Here is a 20,752-nt window from a genome sequence, read left to right as displayed (position 1 = left end):
TAATATTTAATATTTAATAATTTCTCACTTTGACATATATTTTTAGAAGAGACGCATCTCCCAAAGACGAAAGATTATGAGCCGACGGGGCCGTCGCTCCTATAAATCTCGTCTAGGTCAAAGGGTCAGATTTGCTAATCAATCAAATAACATGGAGATTTATCCATATGATACAGTGTTAAAAGCTGACTAAACAAGAACTTTAAAAAACGAAACAAATATCGGCATTTAGTAAAAGCACATTTGCCTTCTTAACGTTAGATACAACAAAATGAAATTTCTCTCTTCAAAAAAAAAAAAAAAAATTCAAAATTTCTTTAAAAAAAACCAAGGGTTGCGACAACCAGGGGCAGAGTAATTAAACAAAACGTTCACAAACATACCCCTCTCCATAGCAGTAGCATTACACCCAATTTTCTAGTCTCATAACTCTGGTTCTACTAAAGATACGGGGATTCCCTTTGAGAATGTTATAGCCCTATTTGCCCCCATCCAACCATGCTAAAAATTTAGGGTTGCAACAAACAGGGGCCGAGTAATTAAGCAAAACGTTCACAAACATACCCCGTCCATAGCAATAGCATTACACCCAACTTTTGGAGGCTCATAACTCTGGTTCTATACTATAGTTAATGTCAGTCTCCTGAGACATTAAACGTAAAAAGAACACAATAACGACGGTTTAGGCTTAGTCATAATCATAGGCGTAATGTTCCTCCTAAGGCTAAACTTTAAATTGAAGCGCGTAATTCGCGAGAGCTCGCGCGATAGCCAACCTCATATTATGACGCACAAGGGGAAAGATTTTCGAATATCAGAATATGTCAATGGGTGAACCGGGTTTTAAAATTATTCGAAAATTTGTATCTTGGTCGTATGAAATGAAAATAGCTTAATTGTGCTCATGAAAAACTTCACATGTAGTTCACTTGAATATGCAAAGTCAATTGCAATTCAAAGTTACGCAATAATTATAGAAATATTTAGAAGTGGGGGTATGTTTCTATTTTACTGTTTATTAATAGCAAGTTGTTACATAGTTTCACGGTAAATATGTTATCGAATCTTTTTATTTGTGATTGAAAAAATATCAAAGTTATCTATTATATGTTTTTGAATGCGGTTAATTGGGTTTAGGTACTTGAAAGGTCACGTTACGACGTAGGGTATGCGGAATTAGGAACTTCAATTTCGCCAATAAAAGGCTTAATTTAATCTTCTTATTAACCGATTTTAACAAAACTTGATCTATTTAAAAGTACTCATTTAAAAACTTGAAAAGAATTAATCATACAAATATTCTAAAATCAAATTTCAAATACACTTTTGCTTTCAGAAGCGAGTGTCTCCTCTCAAACTAGTATTAAAAATGTATTAGTTTTCTAAATTGAATATTAAATTAAAAATAGGTAATAATATAATAAGTTGTTAGAAGTATAGTAAATGGAATACATAGAGTTAATAGTAATCATTGATCTCCCAAGTTATTTTCTATGCGGTTTTGTGGGCCGGGCTTGAGAACAATCATTCTCGTGTATTCGTTATGACATCTTTCTGACTGTGATTCCATTGGTTGGTAGCTCAAGCGCAAGGTTCAACGCTCAGCGCGATAAACTCTTCGTAAGGTTGAACTCGCCATACATAATTATATTAGCCTAGATGTGTTGAGAAAAGGGCCACACAATGATTCCTATTAGCTTTATGTGTCCGTGATAGTAGTAAATAACCCTTGGAAGCGTAAAGTAAACATATCTCAACCTCAAAATATACATTAACTCTACTAAATTCCTGTATTTATGAACTTGATCAAATTCCTGTATTTATGAACTTGATCAAATTCCTGTATTTATGAACTTTATCAAATTCCTGTATTTATGAACTTTATCAAATTCCTGTATTTATGAACTTTAAGAAATTCCTGTATTTATGCACTTTATCAAATTCCTGTATTTATGAACTTTAAGAAATTCCTGTATTTATGCACTTTATCAAATTCCGGTATTTATGCACTTTATCAAATTCCTGTATTTATGCACTTCTCAAATTCCTGTATTTATGCACTTTAAGAAATTCCTGTGTTTATGCACTTTATCAAATTCCTGTATTTATGCACTATATCAAATTCCTGTATTTATGCACTTTATCAAATTCCTGTATTTATGCACTATATCAAATTCCTGTATTTATGCACTATATCAAATTCCTGTATTTATGCACTTCTCAAATTCCTGTATTTATGCACTTCTCAAATTCCTGTATTTATGCACTTTAAGAAATTCCTGTGTTTATGCACTTTATCAAATTCCTGTATTTATGCACTTCTCAAATTCCTGTATTTATGCACTTTAAGAAATTCCTGTATTTATGCACTATATCAAATTCCTGTATTTATGCACTTCTCAAATTCCTGTATTTATGCACTTTAAGAAATTCCTGTGTTTATGCACTTTATCAAATTCCTGTATTTATGCACTATATCAAATTCCTGTATTTATGCACTTTATCAAATTCCTGTATTTATGCACTTTATCAAATTCCTGTATTTATGCACTTTATCAAATTCCTGTATTTATGCACTATATCAAATTCCTGTATTTATGCACTTCTCAAATTCCTGTATTTATGCACTTTTAGAAATTTATGTGTTTATGCACTTTATCAAATTCCTGTATTTATGCACTATATCAAATTCCTGTATTTATGCACTATATCAAATTCCTGTATTTATGCACTATATCAAATTCCTGTATTTATGCACTATATCAAATTCCTGTATTTATGCACTATATCAAATTCCTGTATTTATGCACTATATCAAATTCCTGCATTTGTGCACTTCTCAAATTCCTGTATTTATGCACTTTAAGAAATTCCTGTGTTTATGCACTTTATCAAATTCCTGTATTTATGCACTATATCAAATTCCTGTATTTATGCACTTTATCAAATTCCTGTATTTATGCACTATATCAAATTCCTGTATTTATGCACTATATCAAATTCCTGTATTTATGCACTATATCAAATTCCTGCATTTGTGCCCTTCTCAAATTCCTGTATTTATGCATTTTAAGAAATTCCTGTGTTTATGCACTTTATCAAATTCCTGTATTTATGCACTACATCAAATTCCTGTATTTATGCACTTCTCAAATTCCTGTATTTATGCACTTTAAAAAATTCCTGTGTTTATGCACTTTATCAAATTCCTGTATTTATGCACTATATCAAATTCCTGTATTTACGCACTTCTCAAATTCCTGTATTTATGCACTTCTCAAATTCCTGTATTTACGCACTTCTCAAATTCCTGTATTTATGCACTTTAAGAAATTCCTGTATTTATGCACTTTAAGAAATTCCTGTATTTATGCACTTCTCAAATTCCTGTATTTATGCACTATATAAAATGCTAAACATCGTAAATATGAATAAATCCACAAAAATATTGTAAATACCTTTTGAATCAATTATAAATAAAACAAATTACCACTAATTGATATTTCATTGAATGAAGTGATTTTATGTGGTACCGTTCTGCAAATCTATATTCTCCCTGCCTCAATTTTAAATGTATCCTTATGCTATAATTTACTTGACCATTTAGGCATTTAGATATTGTCTTTTGAAAATGCATCTCTACGATTTATTTCCAAATTGGAATAGTGCGCTCTACTAATCAATAATGTCAATATTAGATTTTCCTAAAGCCTTACAGTTGGGAGAACAAAGTTATAATCTTTGCCAAAATATGAAAGTTATTAAGTTTGTATTAAATTTTTATCAATCGAAGTGCGACTAATTTTTAATTTTCCCCATGACTCTATTAATTTAGGGAAACTAAAGCCCCCTAAAATATTCTTCTCGCTACTTATAAGCATTAGGTTATCCAAACGGTCATCAGCGAATTTTTAGCAAAAGTCAACTTGCTAATTTTCGTTTCGTTCATAGCTACAGGGTAACCTGCAGTTACTACAAATTGAGCCAGAGTAAAAACTAATTTGCGAATATGTTTCTGATATAATCACTGCGCAGTTCTCAAATAAAACTTCGATAAGTTTGAAGCGCAAATACGTTGGGATTTTTTTGTTCATCATACAGAGTTCGCCCAGGTGATGAATTTTCGATGCTCATTGTTTTTCTTGAAATTAATATTGCGACGACAAGAAGGGATTTAGTAGTGCCAAAAATTCTAGTTAGTTACCGAGAAAACATTGACTGCAAGAAGTGTTTGTGAAATTTAATTTCAATGTAGTTTTGTATGTTTGATAATTAATGAGAAATATTTTGGGTGAATTTTGACACACTTAACTTGGAAAATAAAATTTTTGAGTAATTTCAGTCAATTCGAATGACAAAAGTTGGTGCTCGATGTCTTAATCTTGATTGCACAGGACGAAACCTGCGTCTTCGCTGATACCACGAGTAGAAACTTAAACTGTAAGCCGGAAGTTGTAGAAATGAAAGGCCCAGCCAAATGCCCATGTAACCACCAATGAATGAAAATAGCTCCATACTCTGAAAACATAAAATATAAATGCAAAAGTTGTAAAAAAAACTCTAAACATGCACTTTAACTGTTCACTTTCCAAAGATATTCTTACCTGGTACTGAGGTGTTAAGCTAAGTACTTCAAGATTATGATCAATGAAGATAATACGTAAATGAGCTAAGTCACTACGAAATATTGCAAATTAGCATTAAATGATTTTCGAGGGGAGAAATCATGCAAGTTATATTTCTTACTCTTCGCTAGAAGTATTTTTCAATGTTAAGTACTGTAAATGTGAAAAATGTTAAAATATTTTAAATAGTTGTTTGTGTAATACCTCTCCGTGACGTCATCGTCACTCGTAGAGGTAAAAATGGAGAGTAAAGCGTAAATCAAAGTGCACCTCAATGTTTTCACGGGGGAAGAGTAGTAAAAATTCTATGGCCATTGTCTTAACAATGAAAACCCTGCATCACCCTGAGAGACTGTATGGACTTCGATGTTCTTGTTATTTATACTATTTGATTTATTCTTGACTTTAATGAAAACAGTTTCAAAATATGAAATACTTACTCGCCGTTGGTTTTCACTAATTTGCATTGGTTTTTTAACAAAAGACACATCGTAAGAAAAGGAGCTGGTTAAAGGTTTAAATTGAGGTTATAAACAAATTCCTTAAAAGCTAGATTCCCACTCGACCGCAAACACGACGAAAACCTTGCAAAAAGGGGATTCAACCGAAAAATAATTTACACAGAGCCCGATGGAATTTTCGATTGACTAGAGCTCGGCATTTTCGATCAATTATCCACAAATTGGTGGATAACCGATTATTTATAAACAAATTTGTGGATAATACGATTTAACCTGTAAGTTCTGTGGATAAGTTTCGAGTATGGATAAAGATAAAATAACGTGGATAATTGATAGATAATGCCGAGCTCTACGATTGACCAGGTGTAACTTGTGTTCTATTTTTTATGTCGTGTTTGGCATTACGCGCAGGTTCTCAGCTACTGAAATTAATCGAACTAAAGACGTAAAACCTTTCAGGAGCGGATGCGTATGCGGGTTCTATCGATAGCCGAAATTCATTTATTGTGCTTGATTTTGGCTGTTACAAGCTTTTCGGAAACAATGTCGTTACAGTTTGCACCCTCGAGAAACCACTCCTATCTGTCACGTGACCCAAAAATATCTACGGGCCACCGCCTGGGGTTGGCGTAAGGTCAAATTTCTACCGTCGGCTGCTTGATTGCTGTGGGTATTTTCCAGTCGAGTGGGAATAGAGTAAATCCACGAATATGGACAGGTCTTCTATTTATGATATTTAATGATGAACGGGGTTGAATTCATCCTTTTCATGACATTTCGATTTAAACTCTATACCTTTATCTTGAAAAAATATTTCCACACTATTATTGGGTAATTCCATATTCATGGATTTGATTTTTATATATGCATAAAGTGTTGGTAGAACTCGGGCAATTGCCAACTTTAAAGCGGCTTCGCACACTTGTGTTAATTTTTTTATCACTGTGGTAAAGTAGCACTTAACGTAAATTTCGTAAACCGATCCAATTTTTTAATAATTTCAATATCTTAGTGAGATTTGAAACCGTTTTAAATTAAATTGGTCTTGAGCATTAGGTTGTTTCTCTATATTTTCGGCGGAAGTCATTAAGAAAATGTATAGCTCAATTACCTGCATTCTTGTGGGCATAAGTTGTCTAAATTAATGCCTTTTCGTGCTTCAACTGTTTTATTATCACACAAATCTGGACCAAAATATTATTATCTATTTATCAATTTAAATAGCTTTTTGTACCGTAACAGAACGTAAAAACAATAACAGGAAGTGAGGTTGATAGGTAAAATGTTTTTTTTCTTTCTGCGGGGTGCTATGGCGTATGAATTCTAGACCGAGCAAATTACATTAACCAGTTCAGAGAGCTACGATTACCAAGACCCAAAAGTATCTTAACGCCTCAACATAAGAAATACTATCGTCGAAGAAAGGAAAAAGAACATGTAGAAAAGCAGAGCCCTGATTGGACGACTAGTAAAAGAGTGACACATTACATACTAGGAACAACGGAATTTGTTCATCCCTGCCATTGCCTTATTTCATGTTATTGCGGTTCGCCAAATGACATATATTAAAACATACCCAAGATGTTTTCAGGTATTTTACATTTTTTACGAGTCTCAGCGTCACTTAAAAATGCGGTCCTAGTTAACAAATAGCAGTTGCACACTTTCAAAGAGAGCTTGCTTGTTAATTCCATTTTGCACATCTAAATACAATTACGAACTGTATTATTTTTTTCGGAACCATTGTTTGCTAAGGCGATAGTCAAATATAAAGTAAGTAAAAAGGTTGTTCCGGTTTTCACTAAAATTTAAATGGAACCTTCTCTAGTTTACGTTATTTTTATGATCATGATAACATGTGTGATTAGTGAAGTTATCCAAAAAATCAATCATTTGTTATCAAAAAAATAATCATTCGTTATCTAAAAAATAATCATTCTTATCTAAAAAATAATCATTCTTATCTAAAAAATAATCATTCTTATCTAAAAATAATCATTCGTTATCTAAAAAATAATCATTCGTTATCTAAAAAATAATCATTCGTTATCTAAAAATAATCATTCCTTATTTGACGTTTTCTAATAATGCTACATTTTAAAACTTCATTTCTGAATAACCATATAAATGTCAGACGTACTTTTACTCAAAAAGGCACGGGGATAGTGTTCGGGTGAAGTACACTAGGCCTATAAGGTCGAGGCTTCAGTTTAAACGGTGCATATGTTTGAGGCTTTTAGAAGTGTATTTATTTTCACGTGCTTTCTTTATACAAGCCAGAAGAAAACCTTTTGCGCTTTTAATAATTTTTGTCGCGTATTTTTCTTCACACATGCCACTGTCAGAACTTTTCGGGGAACACTTTTGTGTGGTAGGAGAATTTTAGTCCTGGTCAAATTTCAACATTATACCTCATCCAGAAGTAAGATAAAATTGCTTGGAATTAAAAACAGACAGGGAATTTATATAGCTATGAGGTTTAGTTATGATCAAGTTATGATGAAAAAAATTCGTATTGGTCAGTGTTTATAGCATAAATAGAAAGTGTACGTGAATTGAATACATACATTACTTGAAGAGTAAAGTAAACTTTGGTTTTTAGTAACGATGTCTGCAGTTTCATAACGTGCACACCGTGATGAAAAAGGACTAGGAAGTAGATTCTTCTGAATCTAAAGAATCATCAGAAATTAGTGATGGGACTGATTTTAAAATGTTTCGCTCTTATGAAATACCTTTTTAAATTTCACATAATAATCATTCCCTGCTTCAATTTCAATGGCGTCAGCACCGAATATGGGCAGAGTGGTTGGATCATGCAGTTCAAGTTTGAGACTCTTGTGTTCCAGTGGCTCAAAATACTCCTTGCTTTCCACGTTGACAAAAAAAGAATATACATAATTATCTAAAAACCGAAATATTTTTAACTCAAGACGTAATTAGTATATCAGTGTAGAGTGATATGCATTTATAACGTTGATACCTAATATTCCAAATGTGTCATTCGAACTTAGTGTATAAATATTTCCATGTTCAACACTATAAAATCTTCTTGCAGTGCTGAAAAACATCATGACTTACTAAGATTATTACTATTAGATGTAGAAGGATTAAATTTAAAACTCGGCTGACGAAGGACCGCGGTCCGAAACCTCCGAAATAAATAATTTTTAATTGTAAATAAACGTTAATTTTTTTTTAAATTCCATGATTAGCAGTTCTCATTAAAATTAACAAAATTAGAAATAATAAAACACCATGGATCCTAAATTTAATATCTACGATGTTGAAGATACAGCTTCATACGACAGTTATTGGTTTTAATACGTGTATATTGTACGATTACATTCCCCAAGAGTCCAATTCCTACTATTTTCATAAATATTCATTATTCGTAATATATCATAGTTATATAATCTAGGAGGATTGTAAACCTTTGCCAATATAAACCTGTAGGCAAGTCGGCATCCGTGACCATGCAGCAAACATGACACCGTTGACACGTACAAACAAAGCGCGATAGGGAAATCTCTCGACAAAAGTGGGACCACCCAATCAGTCGTCACGCATATGTTTTTGCAGACTACAGGTTTTCAATTACAATGCTTTAGTGGTACAAAATTCTTAAACGATACCCACTGCAAGCTTTCGTTCATCCTTTTATGGTACCGTTTCCTCCGTTTTTCCCATTTAGTTTTATCGCTTTTCTTATGACCTTTCCAGAAATTCGTGTTTAACGGAATGAGAGTAACGGTTGCACTGTCATTTCCAATGTGGCTTCTGTTGTTTTCAGGATTATTTGTCCCCTTTTCTTGTTCGGAACCTCTCTTCTTGGCGCCATTATCTTCACGATCTTCTTTATTCTTTCCATCCCGTCGTCCATTAACTTCAGGCTGTTCTATCATGCCTTTCAGTTGGTGTCCACTGCTCATTAGGAATTTTCCGTCTAAATTAAGCATCATCTCATCTACAAGTCTCATAACCTTAATGATTTTTGTATGATAAGCAATATGAATAAATCATTTCATGGCAACATTCTTACTTTCTTGAGATTGACAAACCCTTTATTTTGAATTTCTTCATAAAACGATTTACAATCATACAGTTTGCACACTGCTGATTTTCTTAACCTAAATACACACGATCAAATATTCAAGATGTTTTGAAAACTATATCCCAAACAAACCGAGGTGCTTTTAGGACCAACTGAGCAAAAACCGCCTTCTGAAGCATTGCGATTATGAAATTATTTGATGGAAGATAAGCTTGATATAAATCCCGACCCTACATAATTTTTAGCAAGTGTTACCCTTTAAAAGTGACTAATTACAGAAAATATCCAAAGTGTTCATCAAGAGCTTTAATGCAAAGATTAATTGCACTACAAATTATTCCCTTGCATATTGAAACGGAGCATCGCAAAATGAAATGTAACTTGCTATTGTTCAGATTTTTAAATCTGGTGTTAAGTCTAATTGTATAAATACGCGTTAAGTCTAATTGTATAAATTAGCGTTAAGTCTAATTGTATAAATACGCGTTAAGTCTAATTGTATAAATACACCTTAAGTATAATTGTATAAATACGTGTTAAGTCTAATTGTATAAATACGCCTTAAGTCTAATTGTATAAATACGTATTAAGTCAAATTGTATAAATACGTGGTAAGTCTAATTGTATAAATACGCGTTAAGTCTAATTGTAAATTATATGAAAAAGGACTTGGTTTGCCCAAGCCTAAAAACAAAACGATAAGAGTTTTTTCCAGTTGACTGAAGCGCGGATATTTTATTTTTCTATATAATTTTACAGACAATCCGTATTTTACTACTCATAGGAATTTAATTCAATCTCCTGATTTTACTGGTAATGGATTTATTTCCTATAAATTAATTGAAATAAAAAATTACTTATCTCAGATTTTTCAACAACAATTCCATTTTCGTAAAATTTTATCATGAAAGTGAAATTGCAAATTAGCGTTGTCTACTGTAGAGTAATGAACAATTAGCGTCGTCTGCTGTAGAATAATCTTTTGAGGTACTTACATTTTTAATTAAATTAACATACTTAGACTTAATTAATTTTGATGAAACTTAAAAAAGGCACCCCTTGAATAGTTACTTGTTAATTTGAAAGTATTCCGAAACGTAACTTCGCTTTAGTTTTTAAATGATTCGATGTGCAGGAGCACCAAAAACCCCATGTTATTCCTATGGGAAAATCGGCGAAAATCTGTGAATTTTCATTTAACATTACGGGAGGGTGTGGGATCTTATCTAGAAGGGCCTACCGGCCCTCTAGAATATACGTGTTAAATCCAATTGTATAAATACGCGTTAAGTCTAATTGTATAAATACGTGTTAAGTTTAATTGTATAAATACGTGTTAAGTTTAATTGTATAAATACGTGTTAAGTAAATACGCGTTAAGTCTAATTGTATAAATACGTGTAAAGTAAATACGCGTTAAGTCTAATTGCATAAATACGTGTCAAGTAAATACGCGTTAAGTCTAATTGTATAAATACGTATTAAGTAAATACGCGTTAAGTCTAATTGTATAAATACGTGTTAAGTAAATACGCGTTAAGTCTAATTGTATAAATACGTGTTAAGTCTAATTGTATAAATACGTGTTAAGTCTAATTTTATACATGCCTTAAGTCTAATTTTATACATGTCTTAAGTCTAATTTTATACATGTCTTAAGTCTAATTGTACAAATATGTGTTAGGACAAATAATTCAAATATGTGTTAGGTCTAATTATTCCAATATGTGTTAGGCCTAATTATTCCAATATGTGTTAGGCCTAATTATTCCAATATGTGTTAGGCCTAATTATTCCAATATGTGTTAGGCCTAATTATTCCAATATGTGTTAGGCCTAATTATTCCAATGTGTGTTAGGCCGAATTTTTCATATCTATGTTTGGCCTATATAGCAGTCAACCTTATTAAGAGAAAAAAATACCTTCACTGGTTTTGTGGGTATGTCTCAAGTTTAATTAGAAGCTCGCGTATTCCAAAATAAGATGGTTCATCCATACTCTTACTCTCAATAAAATACATAACGTCAATTCGGTTCATTTGAAATTTCAAAGTGGCCAAGTATATACAGTTAAATGATAAAAACCTGAAATTCTATTGATAATGGTAGCTTTTTTCTATCAAAACAACAAATTTGTTTTCGTCACGGATTGAACTTTAGTTTCAACAAAAAATGTGTTTAATATTTCAAGCCAATCCTGTTTTTACGAGCTACAATCGTGCATGTAAATGAACCCTTAAGCTAGATTTCCACTCGACCGAAAACTAAAACACCACGGAAACCCAGAAAAAGGTTATTTGACCGAAAACTCTTTGCGCCGAGCCCGAGCTAATAACCCTGAAACGCGGCTCTTCAGAGCAATAGTTCATGGGATTTTTACTCAGTTTGAACCAGTGAACTCTCCCATTCATTTGTGATGAACTTCTCAAAAACAATGTGCAGTTTTAACATGAATCTATTAAATAATAGATTCTTGATTTTTAGTTATTTCCGGAGATAATATGTGATATTTAAAATAGGAGAAAAAATCTTGTCTTTTAAGACTTAAAATTGTCCATTTTATATTTCAGGAGTGTTCATATTATAAGTAAATTTTAACGATACGACCATTGCACTATACCTGTTATGGTTTGCGATACTTATAGCAGGTGCGCTCAGTTCCTCGTTGAAAGTAACTGAAAATTCCAATCTAGTTGGATATTGAAAGTAAACGTGCAAGAACTTTGAAACATGGAACGTGAAACCCAGGAAGCATCCGATACAAAAAATAATCCGTGCACATTTAAATAAAAATTCGAAGTTGTTTTCGGATAATTGACGTTCTTTATAACGAGCGGAAGCAATCCTTCGATTTTCCGATTTCAACCAAATTTTTTGGGGTCTTCTACGTAAATGCTCTTTTGATCGTAGCATGGTTTCTTATGAAGTCGACCTACAGTGAATTTGAAAACAAACCCTGAACTCAGGCACCGAGCTATGACAATTTGCGTGTCAGAAAGGTAATTTCGAAAGGCGAATGAAGAGATATCATGCATGAAATAAATAACAGTGGTCTGAAGGTATTAATTGTAGCTAGCCAGAAAATACGCGATGTATAGATTTTCTACCTTGAACAACAGTGTGTTTTCGGTGATATGAAATTCATGACCATTATCCTGGGAAGTATGAGACTCCACGGCTTTCCACAATACACATCAATAATAGTCAAAATGCCCCTTTACCTTAAATGTGAGCGAAATTTCTCTTTTTTAGCCAAATTGGGACAGCTACGATCTAGTTTGGTCGAGGGGAAGACACTTGAGAACTCAAGTGTACAATATGACTTGAACTTAATGAACTGTTAAAGCTGAACTCTGAGTTCCGAAGGTTTTGAACTCGATGCACTGTCAAAGCTGAACTCTTTTGAACTCAGGTGTACACAGAGATCTAGAGCGTCTACCCCCTCGAGTTTGGTCAGAAAGTGTAGCAACTAGTAAGATCTATTGCAATCTCATCTCTTTCCCATTCGTTAATTCAAATACGAAACCACGCCTAAAAGTTTTCTTCCTTCTTTGTGCCGGAGTGGATGCGGTTATCGAAATTAATAAACACTGTGGCGAACAGGGATGGTTTCGAATATGGTCTCAGTTTCATACTTCAGAGGATAAAAGTCTTTAACTTCTGGTATCATTACCATGTAGTCATTTGATTCCTATTATTCTTGCCTTTCTTGGTTCAGGTTTCAATAATAGCTCGTTGGAATAATATATGATGTTTTCCATGTTTCAACGAAATATTTTCGTGTAGTTTTGGATTGGCTGCGAATTTGACCTTAACCTCACAGTTTCCAGCTTGATAAAAATATCCCTATGAAATACTTTCTAATCCTTTTATGTCGACACTTTGTGGCATGGGTTATGAGAGTTATACATATATACACATATCTGGTATAACTCTCATATATACATATTATGTATGAGTCATTTAGGCCTATGAAAGGTGTGACAACTCATTTTAAGACTTTGCTCGAAAATTTTATCGACAAATTTGATGAGATTTGAGATATGTTCCATGAAAACTTACTAACTTACTGAGGTTAATGCGAGGGGTCGGACGTTAAGGAAAAAGTGTACGGGATTTCGAATCCAATTTGATTTCTTCGGATTTCATCGGATTTTGTTTGATTTCAGAATTCGATAAAATCTAATGGATTTCATTGAATTATGACATTTTTCCCGTGATTCCGTCGGATTTTGCTATTTTTACCGTGATTTCAACGGATTTTGCGATATTTCCCTTGATTTCGTTGGATTTTGAGGTTTTTCGCGTGATTTCCTCGGATTTTGAGATTTTTCCCCGTAATTTCGTCGGATTCTGTGATTTCTTTTGATTTCGGATCTCGTGAATTTTTTAATGGATTTCACGATTTCTTTACTGATTTTGCTTCTGATTTTGTGATTTCGCTTCTGATTTCGTGATTTCTATGTTGATTTCGTGATTTCTTGACTGATTTTGTGATTTCGTTGCTGATTTCGGATTTTTTATTTGATTTCGAAATCAGCCTTGATTTCGGATTTCTTAAATTGGATTTCACGGGTACCGTACGGGATTTCATGAATGACCGACCCCTCGGGTTAATGTTAAGAGTTAGTATAGGGAGCGGTGGTTTACCTGTGACATAAGGGCTATACATTGAAATATGGCCCTATTGGTGTAACCAGAAGTGAGATGAGACTAGAAGTGAAGGGCTCTAGCATTGGTTGTAGATCCTGGCACTAGTGAACAAATTTGAGGATTTTATGCCGCTTCCATCGCACCTACGCTAGAGAGAAAAAAATTGGTCGAGTTCCAAAAACATTTCCTACCCCCTTCCCCTCAACTTAAAGCCGCGGAACACGGTCGCTGGTGCTTGAATCTAGTTCGGCCGTCTACCACCGCGAGCGTCTCACGTTTTGGAGGGGAAATTCTGAAACCGCCACCAGAGTGCCAACCGTTGGTGTGTTATCAAGAATATTCACTTTCGCCGAGTGAAGAAATTGGTTAGCTCAGTACTTCTAGTCTCATCTCACTTCTGGTGTAATGAACACGCAGTGGTATCTAGATTTTTAAAGATTTTGATAAGATTTTTTTAATGATTAATGGATTTCATTTTAATGGTAATTGATATAACCTTATTTACCGGCGCCTCTGGCTGATGAAAATGTTTTATAGGGTGATCCCACGCAGCTGCTGTGGCATAAGAGCTATGCATTGAAATATGGTCCCATGGGTGTAATTAACACACAGTGAAGTCTAGATTTCTAAAGATTTTGATTAGATTTTTATAATGATTAATGAGCTACATTTTAATGTAATTGATATAACCTTTATTTGTAGGCGCCTCTGGCTGATGAAAATGTTCTTATAGGGCGATCCATCGCAGGTGCGAACACTCGTCGCTTCTAGATGAAATTTAGCGTACATTAATTTGCAACCATTAGTTTAGCTGTTTTTAGCCTAAATAGTTATTAGATCCTCAAAACTACATGGATTTGAAAATAAACTTCGTTTTTAGGTGTAAACCATGAATATATTTGTGAATATAAAGTAATTCACATCTTAAATCGCCTATAATTGTAGAAAACAAATTAAAATACTCACAGTATGTTTTCTCGCTTTCCGTAGGAGAAAACCAAATACAGGCAGACCTTTATAGCCTCATTTACCGTATAAAGAAGGCTTTAAATAATACAGAAAGCCACGAAATCAATGGACACCTTATTTTTATTATTTAATATATAAGGTAGCTGTGTACACCAGGTGTTATAATTCATACGCTAGTCGTAAAACAATGAAACAACTAGAAACCATGAGCACGCTACGTATTACACTATTTTTACGGTCTACAGATACCATACGCAAATCAATTATTAATTTGAGTGGCTCGCTGACTGATCGCTTTATCTCTGAACACCCTTGACCTACAACACTGAAACTTGTTTTTTTAAGAGTTACTTTTATGAATTAGAAGCTCGGTAAGAAATATTTTTAATCCTGCACGGCCAGATTAGATAACTTTCCTATATAGGTGTCGTAAATAATTTGATTATACCATAAATTTCCTAAATTTGTGAATATAGTTTTTAGTGCACCGAATATATTGATTTACTAAGAAATGTTTATAAATTGCAATATATAACCTGATTTTATTAAATAATATCTTACATTTCTTATCTATTCATAAGGATTTTTATATAGAAATGAAAAACCATAGATATATGACATATATTTAAATTTTTAGATATGAATGTAGCTCTTGTTATGTGAAGTGTATCGTTATTTTAATGTTTATAGTGCAATTTTGTTTAATTATCTATAATTTAAGTTTTGATTTAAGTAAATACTAATTCGTTGCGGTGCAATTATCTGGACGATGAATACTACGCTGATAAAACATTTGAGTTTCAAAGCAAAATTTCTTTATCTTATTCAAGAATATTTTTTTAATATAAGTTCTTTATATTTTTTTTAATTCAAAGGACTGCAATAAAGATGAAAATCATTGCTTTTTATCAAACTGCTATAGAGTAGTGTCGGTAGAGGGGGAATAGACTGTGTATCCCTCCCTCCAGGCGCGCTTTTGTAAGAGGGGATACTGCACGCGCCTGGTAGGGGGGATGACACTGATCTAAGAGATAGAAGGGTATGACGTTTGCATACGTAGAACTGACATTACTCTATATTATTAATTACATCATAAGCATATCAAACTACCCGTAAGCGTGAATCGGCGGGAAATTAGCCACAGGCATTGTCTAGGTAAAACTCGGGAGACAAGTCTTCCTGGTGGCACAAATGGGAAACTTTATTCAAATTGCGCAAGGGATGCTACCGGAAGCTTGGGAATAAATACAAGAATTAATATATATCTTATTCTTACCTATTATAAGCTCTACCTTTATTAATACTTGTAATCATAACAAACATTGTCGTCTGCTAGTGGGGCTAAAACGTGGATTTTGAAGTTCGCATAATAAAGGCATGCGGCAACCTACACTTTTATCTTTTGTACTTATCCTATTCATAAGAAACCAGTTGTGCTGTGTACACTTATCACTAAGAGTTTTTCCCATTTTCTTTAAAAATTCGAGATAATTTGCTGTTCCTAATGTTAAAAAAACAACTTAAGTCTTAAAAGCCCGTACTAATTACCGCTGCCATTTATTGCAGAAGCAGACGACTGCTTAGATTTCCGGGTTATAAGGTGGTAGGGAGAATCGGGCAGGAGAGAATTGCTTCGTTTTCTCTCTAGGTGGCGTAGAACCTCAAATTTCTCTCTGGCGCCCTTGTACAATGGTGATTACCCGTGGTCTTATTGTGAATTCACGCTTACGGGTGGTTTGATATGCTTATGATTACATGTTGGTCATATGAAAGGTAGCGTTCTTTCATTGGCTTTTTTTTTCCTTGATACGTCACTCACGGCATCTCGCGGAAAAAGCCAAGCGCGAGCGCCCGAGACTCTACTAATAATGCCGCGCGAATCTGAATGAATTAGACTTAACGCGGCGAGACTAACAGGCGTCAGGTGAGCGACATCTAGAGAGAAAATTTCTCCTGACTACGTCATCAAACGAAACAAAATTTTAACTAGACTTTTTCGAAACGCAATACTTTGATTGTAATTTTATAAATTGCTACGAAACCAAATAAAGAAGTAAACATATCATAATAAACTAGATTTTTCAAGGATGTTTTTCGCATTTTATGTTTGTGGATGACGAAAATTATGTCACTAACATTTTAACGAATAATTGTTGGGTGAATTTTTTAAACAATATATTTCTGTTGCTTGTTTCATATTCGATAAGTAAAAATGTCATGGAAATTCAAACTTGTAAAAAAATAATATTCAAAACATTTCAATAAATGCGAAAATCTGTAGTTGGTGCTCGATGTCTTAATTTTGATCGTACAGGACGGATCTTGCGCTTGCGTTTATACCACGAGTATAAACTCAAACTGTAAGCCGGAAGTTGAAGAAATGAAAGACCCAACCATATTCCCATGTAACCACCAATGAAAGAGAACATCTCCATGCTCTGAAATCATGAAATATAAATTGCAGTTCTTGTTTACAACTTTAATTTGATACAGGTACTTGAACTCTTGAAAATGTGCAAAATCCAAAGAATTACTTGCCTGATACTGAGGTGTTAAACTGTGTACATCAAGATTATAGTCAGTAAAGCTTATCCATATTTGAGCTAAATCACTAGGAAATATAAGAATAACAATATAGTTGGTAATTTTTTACAGAAGAATCATGCAAGTCACGTTTCTTACTCTTCATTAGTGGTATTTCTCAATTCCAAAATCTGTAAAACATTATATACTATTAATTTATTTTTATACTTGATCTTTCTTGCTACAGTGGTATACAATTGATTAAATCCATGAGATAAGAATACTTACACGACGAATGTCATCATTATTTTGCAAAGGTTTTTTAATTACAGACGCGTCGTACGAAAAGGAGCTGGAAAAAAGTTTTTATATATTGACAATTTCAACGGAACATATTTTAGAATGTGCGTCATTCATAAAGAAATTGGCTATTACAATCAATAGTTCATATTTGTAATGCTGGTTAAGAAACTGTAAATAGTATACAGTACAGAGCTTTAACTGGGGCACCTTATCTCAATATTTACTGTCATAACAAAATTTCAATGAATCTAAAATTGAAAGCCGTGGGGCGAAACTCTTCCTTCTACCTTGCTTTTTGGAGCATGTGCTGTAGGCGTTTTGTATCATGAGAGTGCGCAGAGACAGCAATGTATTCCCGATACTGGAAGTTTGCTACTTCCTTTTTTACATCGAAAGAATCTATTTCCAGGAAAGGTATGCATTGTTGTTCCTAGCCATAAACATACTAAGAGTTCTCGCGTCAAACATGCAAAATTGCAGATAAAGTAATTTCTCAGCTATTCATGATTAACGGAAATACTGGATGTCCACATTTATTCTCTAAAGGGATGATATTCATAGGATTTTTTCTAAAATATATTGCTATTTTTAACATTTCTAATACATAGAAGGCATAAAAATAGAAAGACTATTTGCTAATTTATGTAAGGTCTAATTTCTTTATGCACATGAAACATTCATGGTAATTAGATATGGAATTTTAATATAAATATCTCTGTTACCTGCATTCTACAGGACATAAGTCGTTTAGGTTTACGCCCTTCCGTGCTTCTTGGGTTTTATTATTACACAACTCTGCATGAAAATAACAGATATATAAATATATATTATCTATGGAAACTGCTTTTTCAAGGACATTTCTACAACAACAACAACAACAACAACAACAACAACACGTAAGACCGAAAAGCCGAATATTTTGGGACGACCTTCTTTAAATCATATACCGTGATATCAAAATGGTAAGTTACCAGTTAAATAACAGTACTCAGTCTTCATCAATGATTTATCAAAAATAAACCATAAACAAAGAGTGTTTGTATGGCCCTTGGAGGAGTGACTGGTAATAAGGGGGATGAAAATCGTTTCGTTAAAATGCTTTCATCCCTCTCGACTATTTACTGGAACGAAACCTAATCATGTTCTTGCTCGCTCTTGAATTGTGCCCTATCGTATCTATATTTTCTGTAAGATTTTAAGTGCTAGGTCTAGTGAGCGACGACATGATTAGTTTTTAGCGTAGCAATAACCTAAGCCTTGTTTTATTAAATTCATTAACCAGTGAGATATTGCATTGTGTAAACAGAACCTTTCACGCACTATTTGTTCCTAAGATGGTTAGAGCTTTAATACAAGGCCTATTTCGATGTATTTTTTTTAACAAGCTACTTTACTTCGATTGTCAGGGTCAGTCTAATACAATACACAAAATAGTCCATTGCGGATCATGCGCAAACGATGCAATTCCATGTTTCCGCGAGCGAGGAGGGAAATTAGTCTGCTTTCGTGCGAGGGCAATTTTTGGGAAAGGATTAACTCATTGAAAAGTTACGTTATTGGCTAGCCTCTATCGCCTTGTGACATTCAAATAGAGTAACATCTACGATCAAAGGCAACAAGGAATGGAATTTAGCAACTTCTTGGTTTTATTTATTTATGATTTTAGTCATAATTTTTGGGAAAACAATTATTACTGTACTTTAACTTTAGTTTATTTATTGTAGTTATTTATTTATTAGGAAACATATTTCGTAATTTGACATCTCTGATCAGAAGAGTTCGTTTATTTCATAAAGGAATAAATTATATCGAAAATGTAGCTTACCCAAATTGTTTTCAGGTACTTTACATTTTTCACGTGCTTCAGCTTCACTCAAAGATATGATTTTATTTAATAAATAGCATTTGCACAGCTTCAGAGACATTTTGTTTAGAATTTTCCTTTTGCACACCTAAATAAAAACACCAAATTCCTCAGGATGAATCATGTAGTCTAGAGGTTCATCGGGGTGGGTGTGTCCTAGAACAATATATTGCGTTTGTGGATCATGTTTTATTAAACTAGTGGTTAAGTTAGCCGGGTTTGTTAAAGGGAAGACTTTGCAACACTCGAGCTACGGCAGCTTTTCGAAGCCTCGGCTCGGCGGAAAGTTTTGGAGTGCGGGATTTGCAATGTAATTGTTTAGTAGCACAAATTTAAGGAAACACGTTAAGACAAGCGTTAAAAGCAATTTTCTCATGGTTATCCCCCTAAAAATTACAACAGAATGTTGTTGGAAATATAAAATGGTGTTCAAAGTAGAGATGGCCGATACCCGGCTTAACTCGATACCGATCGATACCGTACACTCCCAATAATGCTACAGAGCATAGTGTTTCCCAACTTCTTGAGAAAAATGGTTTATGATCGTATATACATACCAGGCTTGAAGATAAAAATGAACTTTGGTTTTTAGATATGTCTCCAGTTTCAGAGTCATAATCTCTACACCGTGATGAAAAAGGCTTTGGAAGCATCCTTTTCTGTGTCTTAACAACCATAATCATTAGTATTAGAAATGAGCAACTTCTGGTTTAGACTAATAAAATAACATCAAATTCCATAAGAAATGTTTCCAAAAAATTTCCTACACAGGTTCGTAATATAATTGCAATCAAAGTCAAGAAACGTTTTTCTTTATGAATTAAATCGAAAGAAGTCTAATTTGTACACCAGTGTCATAACATTCTTTATCGCGCTTTACCAAACGCTCCACTACTGCTAAAGAAGCCCTGTTAAAATTTGGTTTATCATGTTATGGCGCAGGATCTGAACTTAAGGTATAACAATAAAATAATTCCGAGTTCCTCCGATACAAATATCTGATGCATCCTAAATCATCTGAAATTGGGCTCTCTAAGGAAAACCACATTTATGAAGTTCTATTCATATTCTCATCTGTAGTAATGTTTTTATAACGATTTGTTGATATGCAAAACTTAACGGAAATATTTCATAATAAGACTACAACTTCCACTCCTCACTTCAAACTTCCTGATTGTTATCTCTCCGAGTGACGTGTCTGTCACTGAGTTCGCAGTTGGCAAATCAGAGCAGATGGTGGATTTAGAAGTCAATAAGTGTGGATTTGCGTCAATGTGGAAAGAAATGCCTTCAGATAATG

This window comes from Phalangium opilio, unplaced genomic scaffold (assembly GCF_054372755.1).
Source record: "Phalangium opilio isolate 3A_F unplaced genomic scaffold, DU_Popi_V2 ptg000002l_1, whole genome shotgun sequence".
Lineage (NCBI taxonomy): Eukaryota > Metazoa > Arthropoda > Arachnida > Opiliones > Phalangiidae > Phalangium > Phalangium opilio.
The sequence above is the reverse complement of the archived record's forward strand: the minus strand, read 5'-3'. Positions refer to the sequence as shown.